Genomic DNA, 23,576 nt, shown 5'->3' with positions numbered 1-23,576 from the left:
CAACAGTGCGGCACCCCAAACTTATAGCACTATATGCATCAGCTCCGAATCATGTCTTGGGTCTACAGTTGGGTTAGCCCGGATCCCTTGTTTTGGTACCTTACGTTCCGTTATATCGGCTAAGGTAGCGCACGGAGAACTACTGCGATTGTGTCCCGGTTCTTCCAGATGAGCACCACAGTAGAGAAAGCCGAAAACTGACCGGCATGATGTGGCGAGAGCTGGTCGCTGTTCGAGAGGTCTTAAAATCCTTAAAGATTTTTCCGCTTTAGGCCATAAATCGGCTTCGTCCGATCCAGGCGTATATAGCGCCCCAATTCGGCCTTCCGGATTCTAGGGGCTTCGCCGGAATTTAAAATTGTAGAATTCTATGGCTAAGTGAAAGTTATAAAGCCGCATAGCCCGATTGCCTTGTTCGCTGCGCCGGACACCTCCTTAAGGGACCAAACATTTGAATAAAGAGTGTCCGGGTTTCCACGAACACCCCAGTACTAGTTACGTGGGGGCGGAAGCCAACGATTGGCCTACTTTCAGAATTTTATAAATAGCCGCACAGAAGGTAATATTTTAAATAACAAAAGCGCTACATAGCGCAAGTAACTTCGTCCTTAAATTACAAACATGACAGAAGTGAATTCATTCTAAAATTGTGTCCTTGGTACATTCATCGGCCACGAGACGAGCGCCCTTCATAACGCCATCGTAATACTTCTCCGGATAGCGATGCGCCTTGCCCTCCGGCGGCCCGTCCTTCACCAGCTTCTCCGCATCCAGCTTGCCCCAATGCACGTTCGCGCGGGCAAAGGCCCGGCGGGCACCCTCAATGCAAACGGATCGCTTTATGACTTCGAGCCACGGACAGGCATTCACCATCCGCTTGATCAGGCCAAAGTAGCTAGCTGGCAGGGGCTCACCAGGCGACATCTGGACTATGAAATCTTTCATAGCCATTTCGGCCACCCTGTGGAGTTCGACCAACTGCTTCAGTTGGTCACTCAGAGGCTTTGGATGTTTGGCCCCAGCATACTGGGACCAGAACTGCTTCTCCGTTGAGCTCCCCTCATGGGCACGGTAGAACTCCGCGGCATCTGATATGCTGTGTGGAAGATCTGCGAATGCCCCTGGAGAGCTCCGAACTCGGGTAAGTAAAAGAAACGCCTCCTCCACATGTTTTCTTTGCATAAAGAATTTCTTACCACCGCTATCTTCTTGGCCTCCTGGACTTCCTATTGTGCCTTCTCGACTTTGGCCTTGGTGTCTTTTATAGTAGCAAGGGCCTTCGCAAGCTCGGCCTCTTTCGCCTTAAGCTCATGCTCCACGGACTCGAACTTTTTGCCGAGCTCCTGGAGCTCTTGTTGTACCTCACCCACTCGGGCGTACTGCTTCTCGCGCTCTGTGTGTTCCAAGGCCGCCTTGTCTTCGGCCTCGGACAGCGCTTTCTTTAGAGAGGCCACTTCGGTGGTGGCCCTTGTTACAAAATCATGACGCTTCGTTGTTAGAATAACTAATTTTATATACCCTTCATTATATGAGAGCGGGGAATCACTCACCTTTGTTCTCTTCGAGCTGCCTCCTCGTGAGGTCGATCTCTCCTTGCGCCTGCTCCAGGTCTTGTTTTAGTCCGGCGATCTCGGCCGTACGGAACGCAGCGGCAAGCAGCACAGCCTGCTTATTCACATTCAAACTTATTGTTAGACTTCCACGGAATATAATTGACCCTCCGTTTGGTTTTTCCTTCCGAACACCAAACAGAGTATCAGAGGCTACTACCTATCGGGTGGTAATTTCACACATTTTTATTACTTACCTCAAAGCCTGTCAGGAGTCTGGTGCAAGCTTCGGTTAGTCCGCTCTTGGCGGATGAAACCTTCTGAATCACCGCACTCATAAGAGTACAGTGCTCTTCATCCATGGAAACGCCCCGAAGCGCTTCCAGCAGACAATCCGGCGCCTCGGGCGCAACGAAAGTCCTCGACACAGACGGCTCTCCCTCCCTAATGAGGGGCTGCCCGCCTGAGTCCGGAACCAGTGAAGGCTCTGAAACAGTGTTCGGTTGAGAGCCTGGCCTACTGTGGCTCTCACCGACACGATCCACAGGGATCTTGAACCCCGCGTGTCCGACGTCTGGAATGCCGCCTTGGGGCGCCTCCAGAGCCACCTTCCCCCCGCTCTGGGAGCCTTTGGGACAACACCTCCATGTCATCTACAGGCTGAGGAGTAGTGGCCGTCGGGAGCGAGTTCATCGCCGAATCGCTCAAAGACCCATCCGAAGATGACACCTCGTGATGGACCCTAGCTGGACTACATACAAGTTCGGCGTTATAACAAAACTATGAAGCAAAATTACGATAGAGTGCGGATACTTACGATCGCACTAGGGGCTTCTTCCTAGGCAGCCACCCCTCCTCGCTATCGGCGACGGTGGCGGAGTAGTCCGGAAGGGACGCCTTTCCCTTCTTGGACGTCCCAGCCTCCCCCTCCGGGACGGCCTTCCTCTTTTTCTCCCCTCCAATACGGGGAGGGGGAGTTTCTTCTTGTTTCCCCCCGCCTCCGCGGGAGGAACCTGCCTCGTCGTCATCGGATGACGAGGGTGTGACGGCCTTGCGCCGGGGGCCTCTCCTGGCCCCATGGTCCGCCCTCTCAGGCCCCCGTCCTCTCCGAATGGGGCGGCCTCCTCTTCTTCTTCTTCTTCCCCTTCGGGGGAGGAGTGAGCCTTGACGTTTTCGGATGAGGCTTCCGGTGCAACCTTACGCTGGAGACCCTTTCGGATCCCTGGGGCCTTCTTTTCGGCCTTCTTCTCCGGCACCTTGTAGGGCACCGGGACCAGCATCTCTATCAGGAGAGCATCAGTCGGGTCTTCTAGCAGCGGAGCCGGACAGTCAATCTGCTCCGCCGTCTCCATGTAATCCTGAACAAATATGCACAATTACTTAAGGCTCCCCCGTGAATATATTGGGAAGAACCGAATCCGGTGGTAGCCTGAGAACTCACCTGACTAGGAGGCCGCGCGGCATGGAGCCCACGGTCCTCGGATGTGGGAGGAGGTACTTCGGAGGCCTTGAACAACGCCTTCCACGCATTTTTGTGCTTCATGCCGTAGAGCCTCTGAAGCGTCTAGTGTTCGGCCGGGACGAACTCCCACAGATTGAATGCCCGCCTTTGGCACGGCAAAATCCGGCGAACGAGCATGACCTGGATCACGTTGACAAGCTTGATGTTCTTGTCCTTCATGCTCTTGATGCAGTTTTGGAGTCCAGTCAGCTCTGTAGATTCGCCCCAGGACAGGCCCTTCTCATCCCAGGAGGTGAGCCGCATGAGGGTTCCGGATCGGAACTCGGGGGCTGCCGCCCAGTTGGCGTCGCGTGGCTCGATGATGTAGAACCACCCCGACTGCCACCCCTTCACAGATTCCGCAAAGGAGCCGTCAAGCCAGGTGATGTTAGGCATCTTGCCCACCATGGCTCCTCCGTACTCCACTTGTTGGCCGCTCACAATCTTCGGCTTCACGCAGAAGATTTTCAGCCACAAGCCGAAATGAGGCTTGATGCGGAGGAAGGCTTTGCATACGATGATGAACGGCGAGATGTTGAGGACGAAGTTCGGGGCTAGATCATGGAAATCTAGCCCGTAGTAGAACATGAGCCCACGGACGAAGGGGTGAAGTGGAAACCCCAGTCCACAGACGAAGTGGGCGAGAAACACGACCCTCTCGTGGGGTCCTAGGGTTGGAATGACCTGCCCGTCGTCTGGTAGCCGGTGCGCTATGTTTGCGGCCAAGTATTCGGCCGCCCGAAGATTCGTTATATCCTTCTCCTTGACGATGGAAGCCACCCACTTGCCTCCTGCTCCGAACATGTTTAGCTATGCGGAGAAGACTTGGACTAGGGCGCTAGAGCTCAAGGGGCAAGAGTGGGCAAAGGAGGAAGAAGGCGTGGGTAAAAATGGGGAACTCTTATCCCCTTATAGAGGCGACGGAAGCGGTGCGCCTCCCCACTTGTCCGTTGGGAATCACTTACCTCCCAAGCGCCACGATTGATGGCCTGGCGGAATTACCCATACCTGTATTGATGAGAATCCCATGATAAGGGGACACGATCTCTGCTTTGATAGGACGTGTCAAGGAAACCGCCTCGCAATATGCCCTATGGCTAGTTGAAGGAAAACGGTTCGAATAATGACCTGACCGTAATGACATGTTAGGTCTACAAAGTTGTCAGCAGAGTACATTTGTGAAATATCATTCTCTCTACGGTGATATATGAAGATCATTTTGCAGATCCGGACACGGTCTACATGTTCGATAATTACCTTGGAGTATTCAGAGAAGGAACCCGCCTTGCAATGCTGAAGGCAAGAATGCGCGCCGGACTCATCGTCATTGAAGCCTGGTTCAGGGGCTACTGAGGGAGTCCTGGATTAGGGGGTATCCGGACAGCCGGACTATATACATCGTCCGGACTATTGGAGCGTGAAGATACAAGACTCAAGACTCCGGCCCGTGTCCGGATGGGACTCTCCTTTGCTCGGAAGACAAGCTTGGCGATCCGGATATTATATTTCCTTCCTTGTAACCGACTCCATGTAAACCCTAGCCCTCTCCAGTGTCTATATAAATCGGAGAGGTTGGTCCTTAGAAGGCCGATCACGATTACAATCATACCATCATAGGCTAGCTCTTAGTGTTTAGCCTCTACGATCTTGTGGTAGATCTACTCTTGTACTACTCATATCTTCAATATTAATCAAGCAGGAAGTAGGGTTTTACCTCCATCGAGAGGGCCCGAACCTGGGTAAACATTGTGTCCCTCGCTTCCTGTTACCATCAGCCTAAGACGCACAGATCGGGACCCCCTACCCGAGGTCTGCTGGTTTTGACACCGACACCTGCCACTGGTATCCACCGCCGTCAACGGAAATCTTCACCGCCGTTGCCACCGTAGCGAGTTCACCGCCCAGTTAGGGTATGAACTCGACCCCTATGTGCAATCTTATCCTTTGATTCCCGCACTTAGATCAATGCCATGATTCTTACCACATATGACATTAGTCTATCCAGCAAAAACTTCCTTTAGATTAGTTTTGATTCCAAAATTTAGGGTTAGGTTTCCGCCGAACTCATCTCGGACCGACCGAGTTGTAGAAATCGGTCTCGCCAATTCGGCCTAGGTCCTTGCACTTGTAATTTTCGGTCTGACCGAAACTTACAAATCGGTGTGACCGAGTTCGATTCTCAGTGAAACCCTAGCAATCCCGGAGTTACCAAACTGTGTCTCGGTATGACCAATTCCACTAGTTTAGACTCTAATATTGCTTTGGTGTCACCAAGTTTAACAAATCGGTAGCTCCGAAATGTTTTCTGTAGGAAACAAAAAGTAAGTTTTTGACTCAATTGTTTTGCAAAAGCTCTGCACTTTGTGATGCTCATCCACTCTATCTAAACTACATCTGTTCACAGGGTCAGCTTTCAGTTTGCAGTATCAGCTTTGTCAGATCAGAGTGATAGTCAGAACAAGTCTAAGGAATAGGTCAATCTAAGTGAGGGCACTAGTCCCTCTAGCAGCTATGATGAGGGTAGCAGAAGCACCCCAAGGAACTTTCCCAAGGCAGCAACCAGGAAAAGGAGAAAGCGAAACTTAGATTCTGAGGATGAAGATTATGTTGCTGTTGAGGAGGAGGTCAGCCCCAAGAAGAAACATATCAAGAAAGAATTTGGCACAGCAGCTTCAACCCAGCCTGGTTTGCACAACAAAGCTCCTGCCAAGAGAGTGTCCATGTCTAAAGCTAGAGCATCAACTCAAGAGCAAGCTCAACCAGCATGTGGAGCTGGAAAAGAAAAGAAGGAAAGGAAGAGAGGGAGATGGTGCAAGTGAGTTGATCCCATGGCTGAATTTGAGAAGCACTCTTCAGATGGGGAAGAAGATGAAGAAGATGAAGAAGAGGATGCTGCACCAGCACCCAAAACTCAGAAGTTGATGGGGGATGCCATCAAGTCTGGGGCTGCTTCATCAAAGCCCAAGACTGGCCCCAAAGCTACTGCTCAAGCCCCCAAGTCTGCACCCAAGAGATCCACCAGGAATATACCAGCTGCTGAGAAAAACAAGGCCCATGTGCCTAAATTGGAAGAAGAAGAGGAAGCCCAAGTACTCAGAAAGTTGAAGCCAAAGATCCCTGATCATGATGATAATCATCTTGTGGCTGAAAACATGAAGGAGAGAAAGGATGCAGGTCTCAGATTGTGGAGAAAATCAGATCCCTATGCTGCAAGGAGAAGGACTACTGTGGACTACAAATTTCACACAAAGGAACACCAAGACTTCTATGAGACAATTCTGTTGGATAAGATGCCCATTGTGTGTGACATGAAGTGGGCAGATTGGGAATACATTGATGAAAATGAAGATCATTTCCCTGGAGTACATGAGAGCTTCAGACTCAATGGAATTGACACCTTTGTGGGTCAAAAATTGACCAAGTGGAATGATGAGCTTATCATGCAGTTCTATTCAACAGCTCACTTCTACCCAGATGGAAAAATTGTTTGGATGTCTGAGGGTACCAGGTACCAGTCTACTGTTGCTGAGTGGGCCAAGCTCATCAATGCTCCAGAAGAAGTTGAGGATGACATTGATGTCTATGCAAAGTGCAATAAAGATCACAACTCCATGGCCAACATGTACAAGGAGATACCTGACAAGGCCTTGGAAACACACAAGCTAGGCTCAATGTACTATCTATTGTCTGGACTGACCACCATAAACACCATCTTGAGGCACACCTTGTTGGCCAAATCAGGAGATCACAGGATGATCAGAGGCCACTCCATCAACTTGCTTCAATTGTTTGATGTGCCACAGAAATTCAAGGTGATGAGCTTGATAGTTGAAACCATCAAAAGAACTGCAGTAGACCAAAAGAGATCATGTGGGTATGCTCCACACATTCAGATGCTCATCAACTCCAAGATGGGCAAAGACGTATATCTGTTGGACAAAGAGCACCTTCCCTTGATGCCAAGTGTTGAAGAGGCATCCCAAGTATTTCTCAAGATCCTACATTAGTAGAGGCTCAGGAGAAGAGAGAAAAAGCAAAATAAGAGAAGGTAGCCAAGATGCCAAGTGTTGAAGAGGCATCCCAAGTATTTCTCAAGTCCAAACAAGACCAACTTGGCTATCTCATTTAGGAAACTTTGAGGACTGAGAAAGGCTTGGCCACCCTGACTCGGAATCAAGAGAGTCTTGAGAGAATTTTTGTGACAAAACTTCATGACTTGGATGTCAAGGTGACAGAAATTCAAACTTCTGTGGAGAAGATCCAAGAAGAGCTTGAGGATAGGAGTGACAAGACCACCACTAATGCTTACCAAAGGGTGCCCAGAAGACAGAGGTCTGCAGTAGTGCGAGTGACAGACACTAGAGCTACAACTTCAGCTCCTGCAGCCACAACTTTAGTTGCCCCTCCAGTTGCAACTCCACCAGCTCCTACAACCTCTTCAGATGCATTTGTTGCAGGACTCCTCTCCACACCACCTTCACACTCTTGTGCTCCCAAAGATCAATCTTAGAGATCCGCATAGCACTATACATTTTCAAGCTTTTTGGTAACTTATTGCCAAAGGGGGAGAAAGTGTATAGACCATAGGCTTCGAGAGAGAGAAAGAGAGAGCTTTGCTTCTTTTTGATATCTCTTGCTACTTAATTGTTTGCTTGTTTGGTTGATACTCTATTTATGTGTGTGCGAGATACTTGTATGATCATGTGCTTGATCATATCACACTTTAATGTTTGTGCTTGGATGATGATATTCTATAACTCATGTATGATCATTCACATCTTATCTTGGTGATGAGTGCATGTTTCATATTTTATCATTTTGAGCGCTCCACCAAGATGTATGTGACATGGAAGAGTAACCCATGATCCTAATCGATTGTCCATTTGCATTCAAAAGAATGTTTTTGAATAATGCACAAATTCAGGGGGAGCTCTTGCTTATCACATACTTATCAAAGCGACGATGTATTTCATTCTTATTACTCCCTCTGTTCACTTATATAAGACGTTTAAGCCTGTTCAGACAGTGCTCTAAGAAGTTCAAAACAAGCTGTCTTAAACGCCTTATAAAAACGAACGGAGGGAGTATCATTTGTCGAAGCTTTGATCTATATGTTGTCATCAATTACCAAAAAGGGGGAGACTAAAAGTGCAACTAATCCCTGGGTGGTTTTGGTAATTCTTAATAAGATATAGCTCATTAAACTAATATTCTTCCAAGATAATCATTTCAGAAAGTTCAATGATTGGTATGGCATGGTAACGCCCTGGACACACCTACCGGTGGTCGTTACTCCTGGCGGGATCAAGACTGGCCCCATAGATCAATACTAGTATTTTCTGCGCACTTTGTCCTCACTTGTGCACACCCAGGAGCAACTTCCCTGTCAGTCACCCATCCTGAAACTACTCCAAGCTGAGCATGCTTAACTTTGGAGTTCTTTCCAAACGGGCTCCTGGAAAAGAAGGAATTCCTTGTTGATATGAGTAGTCTATCATCCCTAATAAGCCAAGCTATCACAACTAGAGATGTGGACCCCTCAAAATGCTAAGGACACATATTGGCAAAAGCTCAAGACTCTACATTTTCATTTTAGTGATCCAAGATCACATTGAGTCCATAGGAAAAGACAATACTATTAAAAGGGGATGAGGTGTTGCTTAATGGCTTGCTTGCTCAAAATGCTTAGTGATATGCTCCAAAATCCCTCAACCACTTTCTCATTTCCACAAATTTCCTAAACCTAAAGTCAAACTCGGCCCCACCTATTTGATCCATCCAGCGCCACCGAGTTCATTTGACATAGCCATAACCAGAAACCATAATCAGTTCGGTCTCACCAAGATGGGATTGCAAACTCTCTTTTTCCCTTTGTAATGTTTCGGTTTAACCGAGATGAGTGATCGGTCCCACTGAGTTTGCAATGCAACACTACAAAAAATACACTTCCATGATGATACGTGTTTGTCACAGTAGGTCACGTTTTTTGTCATGCATGTACATCCATGATGATTTTATGACAGAATCAAGATAGTCATACTTGTGCTGTCGTAGAAGTGTTCCATGACATTACCAAAATTATCATCACGGAAGTGTTCACTTCCATGATGATAAATCGCGCGTCATAGAAGTGCTTTCGTCAAGGGTGACCGACACTTGGCATCCACCATAACGGAACACCGTTAAGCTATCGGGTCGGGTTTTGGATCCGATAACCCGTTAACAGCCCCGACCAATGGGGATTTTCCACATGTAAAATCATCATTGGCTAGAGGAAACATGTGTCGGCTCACCGTTGGGACAGATGTCATCCGCTCATTGGACCGAAGGCGCCTATGATACGGCTACATGTGGCACGACCCAACAGAGGCCCATTCCTGTGAAAAACCGGCCCGTTTGACTTGGTCAAAAGGTGGCGGGCCGGCCCACGGAAAGCCTGTTAACGGCCTGTTCGCATATAGCCCATTTACATCCCGCTAACCCAGGGCCTGTTATGACCTCTCCGAATTAGGCCCAGTAGCGTCATCTAGGCCGTCCAATATGATTCCAGCCCATTTTAACTTCCGGCCCATGTGGGGCCCATGACTTCTTTTGGCCCATATGAGGCCCTTTGTAACTCTTGGCCCATTAACGGCTCGTGGTGAAACTGCCCCGTAATGAATAGTGTATCACTTTATACCCATTAACGGCCTGTTATTCCATTGGGACATTTCCAGCCCAAGTTATCTTCTGTCCTTCTCAGGTCCCATTGATTCTTGGGCTCATTTGCAGCATTCGGTTACATACGACCCGTTACTATCATTTTCTGCTTGTGGGCCAAATTCAGCCTGTCGTTATAGTCGGCCCGTTTGCGGACCGTTAATACGTTGGGCCGTTTTCATGTCAAAAAAAACCCGTTTGGCTGTTTTCATAGATTTATCAAATACGGCCTATTAAGGGCCCGTTATGGTCCACGAATAGTACGGCCCATGATTAGCAAAATGATGATGCTCCCCATAGAAGGCCCATGGATCCTACGGCCCGTATGAGGCCCATGGATAGTATGGCCCGTAGAAGGCCCATGGATCGTACGGCCCATAGAAGGCCCATGGACCCTACGGCCCATAGAAGGCCCTTGAATCCTAAGGCCCGTATAGAAGGCCAATGGATCCTATGGACCATATAGAAGGCCAATGGATCCTATGGCCGGAAGAAGGCCCATGGATCATACGGCCTGCAGGAGGCCCATGGTTACAACAGTCCATGTGTTGCCATGATTATTTTGGCCTAGTTACCAAAAATAGGCTATTGTGGCCACTAGAAAAACATAGAAAAAGAGCTGCAGTGACTACAAGAAAACAACTAAACAAGACAATAAGGAAATAAATAAGCAAGTAATTAACGCTAGCCTATTACCACTATTACACATATTACATCTGTTGGGCATCAAAGTTTGCCACCAGTGCAAATATAGGGAACAAAGCAGCACATTACATACACTGGCCATCAAAATTGGCCACCAGTGCAAATAAACGCGGCAGCAAAACAAGAGCATAACTGACACAACTTCGGAAGAGCTCAAGAAACGTTATCCTGGGTATCCACCATGCTGGCAATAAGCTTAGCAAGCTTATTAGCTTTGTCCTATTTGGCGCTAAAATCCTCCAACGCTTGCTGTTGCACCAGAAGGTATGCATCTGAATGCTCCAGGGACTTCCGCAGTCCTTCCACTTCTTGTCGCAGCATAGCTGATCGATGTCTATCATCTTGTAGTTGAGACTCAAGAAACCGAACTGATTCAGACAGTGAGTTTGAATAGCTTGTGCAAGCGGTAGTGGCTAGTAACTCGAACACTAAACCAAGACAGGACTTTGGGGTTGTCTCGCTGTCTTCAAGATAGTCTTCCTTACCTGTTTTATCAGCTTTGGTCGAGACCAACAAGCATGTGTCACTATTCTGAACCTTATCTGCATTACTTCCTTTACCATTGCTTAATAAGGCACTCTTCCCCAATATTCTGTCAGCGTTCTAAAAGAAGAAACAAGCAGACACATAACAAGTTTAGCATGTACTAGTATATGAAAATAGTTTCGGTGAACCAGTTCATTAGTAAGGTGGACAGGATTAAACTACCAAGTCTTCTATTGCCAAGTACTAGTACATAATAAAGCCATCAAACAAACATATATCTACGTCCTATGGGCACTGCATTGTCTTGCCAAATCAAAAAAGAGACACGGTTCAAATCATATTAGTTCAAGACAAAGCAACAGTGAAAGAATACAAAGCCTAGGAAACTACACGGCACAACAAGATTTCAGATGGGTACCACGGGTCTACATGTACAACAACACTATTGGCTCTGTTGTGATGCTAGTAATGTGCATGATATGAAAGTCAACTGTATACACAATTGAAATTGAAATCAACAAAGCTATTGATAAGAGCAAACCTGTTAAAGAAACATGTGTGAACATACCTGCTGTGCCATTGGAGTTTTGATTGGATCCTTCAATTTAAAAATAAGTTTGTATGAGTAAATACAGTGATACAAGAGCAAAGCAATCATAGTTAAAAAAGGCATGCCTAAGCGAGCACTTAAGCGCGCCTAGTCTCTAGGCATTGGCAAAACGCATTGCACATAACTATGCTTAATCTGTGCATAACTGCGCATAAGCATGCGCTTTGGTCAGTAAAGCGCAAGGCGGTGGCAAAACGCACAATTAACGCCTAGCGCTTTTTTGAACTATGATAGCAATGGAATCTTAAATTAGAACAGTTGTTCTTCAGGTTTAGGCACTTGTTCTACATAAACAGAGTACAGTAAGACGCAAGAATATAACACTTAAAAATAGAAAATGAGCTCATAGACCTTACCACATTCTTGGTTCGGGACCAGTACAGAACAAGGCGTTCCCAGTCATTGTCCAGTAAATGTGTCTGAGGAGAACATAAGGGAATTTGATGAGTTTCTTTGCCGGTGAAGTACGTTTTCTTCAGGTAATTCCGATACTGCCACCAAGCATTCTTGAAGATAGCAGAGGTATTAGCATAGGTTACCTCATCCCGAGTTTCCAAATCGGTCCTTCTCTATTGTGAAAAATGGGAAAATTTGTTGTATTATAACCATCATGGAGGTAGGATGTATGGGACGAAGCAAAGTAATTGCCATGAATAACATTACTTACACATAACTCCTGGACAAACACCTACAAGTAGCATTTTCCTTCATCTTCAGTATAATATTTCCAAGATGGGAAGATACGCACATACGATTTAACAACATCAAATGCGATAGATGCTAAACTACGACTAGCTGGTTGTGCTTCCTCCACAGGAATAGGCGTACTAACAGGTGGAGTTGGGGTTCGCCGTGATAGTACTTGCCCTTTGGGCACTGGAGCTGCCTTACTAACTGCTCTTGTTTGGGAGCTCTGTGGTGGAGATGGTGCTGTGTCAACAGGAACTGGATTACTATCGGCTGGGGTTGGGGTTAGATTGGGTGAAGCTGGTTCTCTGTCCATCACAGTAGGGGTACAATCTGCGAGAGTTTGGGTTATGTGTGGTAGGGCTGGTTCTTGTGCATGTACAACTAGGGTGCTATCTCCACCAAGAGGTAGCACTGTTTTATTTGAAGACCGTGTTTTTAGTACGCTAGATACTGGCATCACCCGCTCCAATTCAAATGGCTGATAAACAGGAAACATAGTTGAATGTACATACATTGTATGAGAGACATATGCAATAGATAGTGTGGAAAAAAGAGGGCATGAAATAGTTGACATGTATATTGTTTAACTAAAATGGATAAATGACATAATTCCACATATATGATGTCTATCTAAACTGGATAGCATAGCATAACATAATTCAAAGATATGATGAATCACCAAACAGGATCACATGATATAATTCACCTACATGTTATCTAAGTAATCAGGATCGCATCATTTAATTCACATATGTGATTTATATGCTAAACAGAGGGCATTCGATATGATGTCTGAACTAAGAACATGGTGTTGAATATTGTGTATATGATGTCTAAACTATGCAATGCAAGACACCATATGCATGATATGGGCAGTATAACCATGCCAAGTTAGAGCATACACCTCAGTGGGGGAATAGGACTGGTCATCTGTCTCTGAATCCATCTTTGAGGAGCTATCGGGACCCAACAAGAGATCTACTTCGACAGGTAGCACTGTCTGCTCTGAAGGCCTTGTTTTCACTCCAGATTTTTCCATCTCCCACCCAAATGGCTGATTCACAGTAAAAGTAGTTTAATGTACAAACATTGTCGACAAATGGAAATGTAATGAAGAAAACGATGGGCAAGATATCATTCAAATATATGATGCCTGGTTAAACAGGATGGCATTGCACATTTCACATATATTATGGCTAGCTAAAAGACATGAAACTGCATAATTCCCATATATGATATAGAAACTAAACAGGTGGCATTACAGAACATGTCTAAACTAAGCAGATGACATATATGATGTCAAAAGTAGGCACTACAAGGCAACATATGCATGATATGACTAACATCATCATGCCAAGGTAGAGCAAACACCTTGGGGGGTAAATAGGAGTGGTCAGCGGCGTCTGAATCCGCCTCAGAACAGATATCTTCCTCTGGATATCGCCGCCTCAAAACTCTTCTCTTTTTCTCTACATGTTCAGCATGACTGTGTACAATATCTGACATGCATACCAAAAAAATATGGTGAGATTATGTAAGGAGAGCATGCAGAAATTTAGAGTGATGGTAACAACCAGTGGATGGATCCAAAAATAATGATAGCAGGCTGATGATTGCTTTAAATTAATAAAAAGACAGATGATGATTGCTTTACTATTTGTTTCCCACCCAAGATGAACAACATAGGCATACCCTAGGTGAACCAAATATTAGACAGACATACTATTCATTGCTGCCTCGATATGTGCCCCACAACTAATTTAGAACTCAAGTTTGGACATTAATTTGGACCTGACTTGGGAGTCCAAGAGCTGAACAGGATGATAAAGTAGCAGGTAAGTTTAAGCAATGCATAACATAAGCAGAAACAAAAGAGTGCGACCTCTCTTGTGGACCCGTGTACTCCTCAGGTTCATCTGCTGAGTCGATGATGGTGATGCCGTTGCGGTGGGTGTCGGCGGCAGGGAAGGCGATCTGAGGCGGCGAAAGACGGTCAGGAGTCATGATATCTGGTTTGGTGGATGCTTCTGTCGATGGAGCAACTCAGGTGAGGTGGACGACGTCGCGGCAGGAGCAGGACAAACCACACAAAGTTCCCTTCGACACATACCTGTAACTGAAGTAATTCTGTAAGGGCTCATTTGGCTTGCATGATTCTTAAAACGCAGGGATGGGAAAAACACCAGAATAGTATAGGAAAATGCACATGGTAAACAGAGCATTTGTAAACACAGGATTTCTGTCAACTTGGGTGTTTGGTTTACAGGAATTGGAAGAGCAGGGGAATGCAAAGAAACATGGCCAAAATAAAGTGAAACCATATGAAAGCGTGTACAATTAGAAAGTTATTCTGGCACTAATGCACTTGGTCTTGTTTTCATGCATAGGATTTTGAAACGTAGGTCCAGGAGGATGTTTTGCTTCATTCCTTTCAACAAAATGTCATGACCGGTTTTTCAATAAAAATATTTATTGAGAAAACCAATCTTTAAATCCCAGTATAGGAAAAGTCATCCTTTCTGGTAGACAAAAGCTTGATAAGCAGAGAACCAGTAGCATCAAATATATTACAGGTTTGAGCTGAGGCTGCTCAACAATATTATTACAGACTCGCCAATATATTACATATGGGCGGATACGACACAGGGGTTGGGTGGCATGCTACTAGCTCGAGGGAAAAGTGGTGGTGGATAACTTGACTTCTACTGGCAGAACATCGAGCGTCGGGGTGAGGCTCGATGAATTTATTCGGGGTTGCGAAGTGGATAATACAATGACCAAGACAGGATCGCACGGGACTGACTGGGACTCCTCTAGGCGTCGGACTCGCTATCAAACTCTTCATCCAAGAGATCGCCTTCATCAGCATCTGGCCAAATCAACAAGCCAGGTGAGTACTTGAAAGTACTCGCAAGACAGTTCGGACAAAAGATATAATCAATGAATGCATGGATGCGTCATGAATAAAGGATGATGCTCATATAACAATTGTAAGATTTGCAGGACTTGATAAATAAAATGAATAGCTGAAAGAAAACTGATCGGGTGTCTGGAGCGACGCCTCGAAAGGTAAATAAATAAAAAACATGCCGCAGTCGGGCGTCTAAGCGACACCACATAAAGGGCTTAAAATAAATGCCACAGTCAGACGTCTGGGCGACATCACATAAAGGGCTTTAAAATAAATACTGCAGTTGGACGTCTGGGCGACATCACATAAAGGGGTTTAAAAGAAATGCCACAGTCGGACGTCTGGGCGACATCACATAAAGGGCTTAAAAAGAAATGCCACAGTCGGACGTCTGGGCGACATCACATAAAGGGCTTTAAAAGAAATACCGCAGTAGGACGTCTGGGCGACATCACAGACAGGGTTTTAAAAGAAATACCACAGTTGGACATCGGGGCGACATCACAGACAGGGCTTATAACAAAAGTAAATAACAGGTCCGCCACCGTCGGACGTCTGAGCGACATCACAGACAGGGCTTATAATAAAAGTAAATAACAGGTCCACCACCGTCGGACGTCTGAGCGACATCGCAGACAGGGCTTATAATAAAAGTAAATAACAGGTCCGCCACCGTCGGACGTCTGAGCGACATCGCAGACAGGGCTTATAATAAAAGTAAATAACAGGTTTGCCACCGTCGGACGTCTGAGCGACATCGCAGACAGGGCTTATAATAAATGTAAACAACAATTAGTCCATCCACAAGAATAATCTTTTAACCAGATTTATCACAGATGAATCCCACCGGAGTTTTGCCACTGAGGCTGATACCTGACAAGATAAGATAGTTATAGTACTCGAACAAAGTACAAGATCATTGAAAGATTGAGGCTCTGCAGAGTTTGGAAGAACTGAACACAGCCAACGGATTTCCGTAGTCACGAAGGACTAGTTCCGTTTATGGTTTTTCGGTAGAAACCCATTTAACTAGTACACACCCATTTCACCTCATGTTGCCAAGAATCACCCTGGCCAATGTCCAAGAAAAACTTTGAGACGGGAAGGCCACAACCTCGAATGGCATGGGATCAAATTTCTATATGCGCGCTCTAAGGGGTGCCCCCCTCTCGGTCCCAACCGGAAACACCCATGCCCCCTGACCGGATGACGGGCTTTAATCCAGGGCCATGGAACCCTCATCCCGGCCTCTCCACTTGGTGTGTACCAGGAAAACGATTTGCAACTTACTATGCCATATTCCTTTCGGAAAACATGTGACAGTATAGGATGGAATGAATGGGAATGGGAATGGTGTCATGACGACACGGAAGTCAAATAATCTGGCATAAGACTGGCATGTCACAACACTGCCATCTTACCCATCCTCATACCAACACATGGCTTTGCAAATATGTATCCAACAACATAATGCTTTCCGAAACATACTTCCCGATTATGTGCATGAGATATATCATGCAAAGTGATGTTCATAAACATGCCATGACTATACTAAAATGCAAATATGCAACAACACTCATCATATCAAGAGTTCAAACATGCTTCCTTGGTTCGGAGTAGTTGGAGTCTAACTGTGCGAAGTTTGCAGCTCCGTCACCTCCTCCGGTATCTACGGTATAAGAAAAATACATACGCAACGTAAATACCGTGAGTGTACAGAAGAGTGTTCCAAATATTTTTCAAGTAAATATGATAAAAAACTAGACAAAAATCTAAAGAGAACAGAAAAAGAATCACTCAAAAAATCCCTTCTGTTAAAAAGTTATAAGAGTTTTAACCCAAGGACTCATCTGTAATGAAACAGAAAACTTCCAGGGTGTTTTGCGGAAAAGTACAGATAACGTTTCGTTTAAAAGAAACGGCTGTGAGGCTGACAAGCAGGCCCCACCTGTCGGGTTTGAAAGTTCAAACAGAGGAACAGAGCGCGACTGCGCCCGAGAGGTGCGGTGGTCGCCGACGGCGATCCACGGCGAGGCAAGGTGATTGGGGTTTACCTCTGTGATCAGTGCACCGTTCCGCGTCTGTGGGTGGTGGTGGTGGTCGCCGGCGAGTACTGTGTCGACGGCGGCCCTAGCTCCGGTGGACGGCGGTTCGGCCAGTCGTGGGTCTCGTCGGAGAGTGCTGCGGAGATGAAATTGAGGAGGGGGTTAGACTTGCGGTAGCATGAGGGGGTAGTTGACGTGGTTAGGGCGCCGGAGATGGCCTCACCGGAGTGAATCGTGGTGGAGGCCGAGGCGGAATGGGGCGGCCGGAGCTGGGGAAGAGGACCTGGCAGGGTGCTGGTGAGGTGCGAAGGGGGTGTGTGCTCGAGGGCGAGCTTGGGAGCCCTTTATATAGGCGGTCCGAGGCGGTGGCCAAGAACGGGATTCTCCGGCGAAGTTTACGGCGGCGTAGGGCATTGGTCGGGGTGGTTTCGGGGTTGAGCGCCGTCGTGTGGGTCCACTGACTCCATTTTGGTGCTAAGCGCGACGGGATATGGGGGTTCAGGGGAGCTCGACGGAACGGGGCGGCGTGGGCCCGTCGGCGGCAGGGAGCGCGCTCTGCGCGTGCCGCGCCACGGCGACGGTGCTGCATGCGTGCGCTGGCAAGGAGGTGGCCACGTGGAGCCACCAGGTTGCTTGGGCGGCGCCGAACGGCGTTGAGCCGCCGTTCTGCTTCCTGTCGGCCGCTACGGCGCTACGGCCGCCGCAGGACACGCCGGCGCAGGCGGGCCAGGGCACCACCGACGCCAGGAAGGTGCCAAGTGCGCGTGCGGGGTGCTGTCCAGGGGGAAGGGGCCATGCGCAACATGCCAGAGCGCACTGTCGACGCGTGACTGAATTCTAACGAAGGAAAAAGACACTGAATGTCTGAATTTTTCTGAATATGGCTAGAACAGTGCATGGAAGGTGTTCGACAGAATGTTCCAGGTATGTAGGGATTTTTCCTTGAGTTGGTTTTTGGTGGAGGGGCCTCTCATTGCTTCTAGAGGCTGCCTGAATATTTGTGGAATTTTTGGAGAGGTGTAGATATGAATTTCACCAAATTTGGCAAATCTGGTCCAAACTTGCAGTGGGTGAAATTTGAAAAATTTGAACAGGAGAAGAGTGGATCAAGATGGTTCTGGGTTGAGGGTTCAAAGGACTATCCAGGGGTGTTGAGTTGAGGTCAAAAATCAAGAGCATTAGGGTACTTGCTTTGTAATCCACCTAGGTTCAAAAGAAAAGATAGAATATTTTGGGAGGAGAAATAGTTGGAATAAAAATCCAAAAATGGATTTTATTAGTTTGGGCAGAATGCTAGGGTTGAACTATAGTGGGAGGAAAGGTTTTGGGAAAATTTCACCATAGGAAGCATGGTGAAATTTTTGAAGGGATCAAAATCAAATAAGAGTCCAAAACAAAAAGGGTTTTCATTTTAAAAGAAACCAAATCCAAGAAAAAGATTTTTGAGAGGGCAAACTTAGAAGATGGTTTTTTTTGGAAGGGTTTAAATGACCTTCTTTCAAACCAAGCAAGGGTTCTTTCTGAAAACAAAACCACAAAAATATTTTGGAGTGTCACACAAAATGCATGAATAATTGAATAGTAGAGTGCCATTGGAAAATTCCCTATTGCTATGTTTTTCCGTTAAACCGAAATAGCCCTATGGATCGACGTGAATGTATAGTAATAAGTGATGCAACAAGTGTACAACCTCTTTGCCGTAGCCGTGTCAACCTTAGCATCATTGTGTTAGTCGCTGAAGTAGTTGAGGCAGAGGTGGCTGTCGGAGGTGTGGAGGAAGATCTGAGGAATCTGTAGACAGCGTCTAGGACACTGCTCTGTTGTGATGGATCGTTCTGTCGTTGGAGCAGCTCTGGTGAGCCGTAAGACGTCAAGGCTGAAGCAGCACAAGACAGACATCGTCAATCTCAAGTGGGATTCTAATAGCATCTCCAATAGATGAAGTAAAATGGATGTAAAATTTACATCACCAAAAACCACCTGACTACAACAGATGAGGTAAAAACTGTTGTCTCTGAACTTAACTGTCGAAACTGAAATTTACTGTGGAATCTGAATGGTACTGTCGAAACTGAACGCAATGGTAGCAGAGAGGCGCTTGACATGTAGTTTAGGGAGGGCCTGCAGTTCATCTTCAACCTGCACCCCCTGAGCCGCCAGCCACCACCGGCCGAACTGCCGGCCCCAGCGCCGCCTCGGCGCCCCGAAACAACTCCACGCTGCCTCCCCGGCCAGCCCTCTAGGCCCCCCGCCCCCCACCCTGAACCCTAAGATAGATAGCGGGGTACCTCTCCGGTGAGCCCCCGTCCCCGCTACGGGTGGTTCTTCCTTAACTCCCGCGAGCCCCCCCCCCCTGAAAATCGACTGACCCAAAAGTCGATTCAGTTGACTGAAGTGTGGCTAAATTGGAGCAGAGCAACAGCACGAGCGAGGGCGAGAGCAGCAGCTGCTGCTGGGCGAGAGCCGGAGCAACAGTAGCAGTGCGAGTGAGCAAGCGAGAGCCGGAGCAGCAGCAGCAGATCCGGCTGGTATGGCCGCCGCCGCCGAAGGGGCCTCGCACTAGGGGGAGAGCCGCCGTGGAGATGTCGCCCGTGGCACTGGCTTCAAGGTAGCCGCTCCATGGTGGTGCAGGATGGAGCACCATCAGCGCCGGGTGGTCGTGTTAAGGAGAAGGTGCGATGCGATGAGTGTAAAATCTCTTTGGTGGCGCCGAGTAGGCCTCGGCTTCGTCCGAGGAGTCGGTGAGGATGTTGCGGTTCCGATGGAGCAGGTTAAGGCAGCGCTGTGGGGATGGAGCAGCCGCGATAGACAAGGCGATCATTGGAGCAGCTCCTTGGAGGTGGAGGACGGGGCGGCTGAACCGGCGGGACGGCAAGATGGACGACAGATCCTCATCCGGGGAGGTGGACGAGGGACGTCGAACTGTTGTGGTGGACGATGTCGTCAGGGAAGAGGCTCCGGCTGGGCAGTGGTGATGTGGCGGGCGGAGGAGGGTGGGGTTTCGCGGCTCGAGCGGAGAGGTTATGGCGGCCTGGGATTTCGAATGGCGAAAAGGGGGCGATGGGAGGGGGTGAAGCATGACTTAGGGACGCACTTGTCCAAAATGTAGGGTGTGTTACGAAAGTACCCCCCACCGATTTGAACTAGCGGCCCTTTTGGCTCAGGGTTAGAAGGGGGATTTCGCATGTCAGGATTTGGCAGCTGGAGGGATTTTTCGAGCGCGTTGTAATTCCGGGATAGCAAGGCGCGGGTTGTGAAGGCGCCAGTTTTGGGAGCACGATATCTGAATTTTTGGGATATAACAAGACGTGGGTTGAATTTTACGGACAAGCCTAACGTATAGTAATATTGTACTTATACGTACCAAATCAATTTGCACTTCCCTCAACCAAAAAGAAAATGAAAAATAAAACTATTCACACCACACAAAGAGAGAGTCTTGTCCCGTTTTACTATACAAATGCTATTCAAAGCTACTCCCTCCTTCCATCTATATAGGGCCTAATGCGTTTTTCGATGCTAACTTTGACCAAATATTAGAACAATGATATATGACATGCAAGTTACACAAAGCACACCGTTAAATTCGTCTGTGAAAGGTTCTTTCAATGATATAATTTTCACATTGTGCATGTCATGTACTATTAATCTTGTCAATAGTCAAAGGCGGTCTTAAAAATCTCATTATGCCCTATATAGATGGAAGGAGGGAGTATGAATCCATGTTATGTCCGATTAAATTTTTTCGCTTGCTGCATAATGCATGTAACCTACTCATACCAATATTTTAGTGCATTCCAAATGTCTATACTACCGCTGCAATTCAAACTAAATTTGAATTTGTTTCTCTATTTCAATAAGATTCTACAATCATGATTGTTGCCAACTTCAACCATCATAGTTTCCTTGCTATCCGCCAGATATAAATTGGACAGCCTATAATGCAGGATGGCAGGCACACCATCATGAACAACTCCGTTTTCTTATAAGAGTAGAGATAAAATATATTGAATGTAGTATAACATGTTCATAACCAAACCATGTGTATCACCGTTATATATATTCACACATGCGTCGCTTTAAAACACTATGATAAATTCTTCAAATATCCGAATTCGCTTTTTACAATGAAGTATATCTGATCTCTATTCGTCTTTTACACCCACACAACCCTCTTATCTTTGTAGCTAGCGCTAACTTTCTCTTGTGCATGCACACACCCGCATCCCTCTCACCCTCCCTCATCATTCTCTTGCTCCATCACACAAATTCGTCTTTTCACTTTAGGTCGTTCACCCACGGTGTGTGTAGGCCCCCCAGCTCCTTATTTACGACACACATCGATCGATATGCCTCTCTAGCCAGGTGTGCCTAGCACAAACACAAGCTTCCCCTCTTCTCTTGTCACCATCCATGCCTCACTCCAACCACTCTTTTCATCGTTCTCGTACTCGCACACTCCTTCCCCCTCGATATAGTATGCCTCTCGTACCACCTCCTAGATGCATCCCTCTCTCTCTATCCTTCTCCTTGTGCCTCATTTGCTTCTAACACACACATGCATGTATAACGATCGATCTCCCAACATATACCTAGATCGACTTTAACTACCCCCCATCGATCAACGTACCTCACAAGTTATGTCTGTCCTTTCTCTAACAAAGGGCGATTGATCTTCCTATGTAGTTACGTCTGCTTACCACAGCCACATCATCCCCCCTCATCATTCGTGCATGCCTCTTGACCCGTCTCTCACACGCACGTGCACAGACAACAAGCAGCCATCTCCTCTCTTATTGATATTGCGGGCGTGCCCTCCATTTGTCTAGCAAGCCTATCCCACCATTTGTTAGAAGCAACTCCAGTACCACCCCCTCCAACACTCTAGCCATGTCTCTCTCCCAACCTTATTCCTCTCCTGCACATATGCATGGATGCCGATTGATCTCCCTTAATACATGAGGCAAATCGATCTCCTTAATACATGAGGTAGGCCTCTCTCCTCCTCCACACATATACCAGCCATTGTACCTATATAGTTAATTGGGCGTCCCTCTTCCCCCACCACACACCAATAGTCGAGCGCTGCAGGTAGGTATCCATGCCACAGAGACAAACTGCACATGTCCCCTCTCACGTTCTAGTAGGCCAGCCACTCTATATCTTTGACGTGGGCACACACAAATTCGATGGCACTCTTTATCGATCGCGCGCGCACACACACACATCATCCCTCTCTTCGATTCTATGGACACCTCAAGCCGATGAGACCTCCACTCTCTTCTCGTGGATCGCCCCCTCTCTATATATTTTATATCCAGTACTCTATTTCACACACATTGCATACGTTACATTTTTTGATTGACCCCCCTCCCAAAAAAAACTCTCAAGAACCCACACACTATATCTCTGTAGGTTTGTATCTCTCTCACACAACCCCACGTAGGTGGTGTACGTATACAAGAAGAGAATAGGTGCACCGTGCACGTACTCACGCTTCGTGCCCAGCCACACCCGCATGGGTACATGGTGGAGCTCATTTCTTTATGAAATGGCAGTCCACATGCTAATTTGAACGCCTGTAGCGGTTGTTTACCTAGGGAGGTCATGTACCATGCATGCACGAAACAAAGTTCGACTTGACGCGTTACCGCGTTATTTTTAAATAAAGTTATAGCGCTCAATGGCACGTACACAGAATAGAAAACGATTTTTTTATGGAGAAAAAGGCAGTCCGCTCACTATATACAATGGAGCATGCCTGCCTGGTTTGTCGCTCTTCAGAGTATCTCACACAAGGCTGTGGTGGCCTCTCTCTCTCACCGTTGGTCACTGATCCGGCCGCATCCCATCTGCCGGGGGAAAGGGAGTGTGGTGGCCTCTCTCTCCCTCTCACCGTTGGTCGCTGATCCGGCTGCATCCTGTCCTTCGGGGGAAAGGGAGGAAGTGCATCGTTTCTCCGTTCGACGGCGCCAAGGCAGCACGTCCCGATCTGCGGTACATGTGTTCTCTCTGACCAAGCTCCAGCGCGGCAGGGCCTACGCCACCTGCTCGCAGATTCCGCCCGCCGCCGCTCACCTAGTTACATCCCGACGACCTCCAGGTATCCCCTCCGGCCTTGCTCCACTGCCCGTCTTCCCACGTCGCTGCATGTGGATCTTCCATAGTTCTTTGCCCAAAACGTAGCTCGTCCGGTGTACTTTCCATATTGCATTCTCGTCCTCACACCATTTTAGACAAACACAACCGTGTTGTTATCTTCCCTTAGGACAAGGAATATGCTTCTTTTTTTGTCGCATGTGTCATCAACTATTATTGGCCAGTAATTGTTTCCTTTCTACCTCTTTTTTGCAAACATGGCTATCCATTTCACCTCGTT

Source organism: Triticum aestivum, chromosome 4B, assembly GCF_018294505.1.
Source record: "Triticum aestivum cultivar Chinese Spring chromosome 4B, IWGSC CS RefSeq v2.1, whole genome shotgun sequence".
NCBI classification, from domain to species: domain Eukaryota; kingdom Viridiplantae; phylum Streptophyta; class Magnoliopsida; order Poales; family Poaceae; genus Triticum; species Triticum aestivum.
This window is presented reverse-complemented; position numbering follows the sequence as displayed.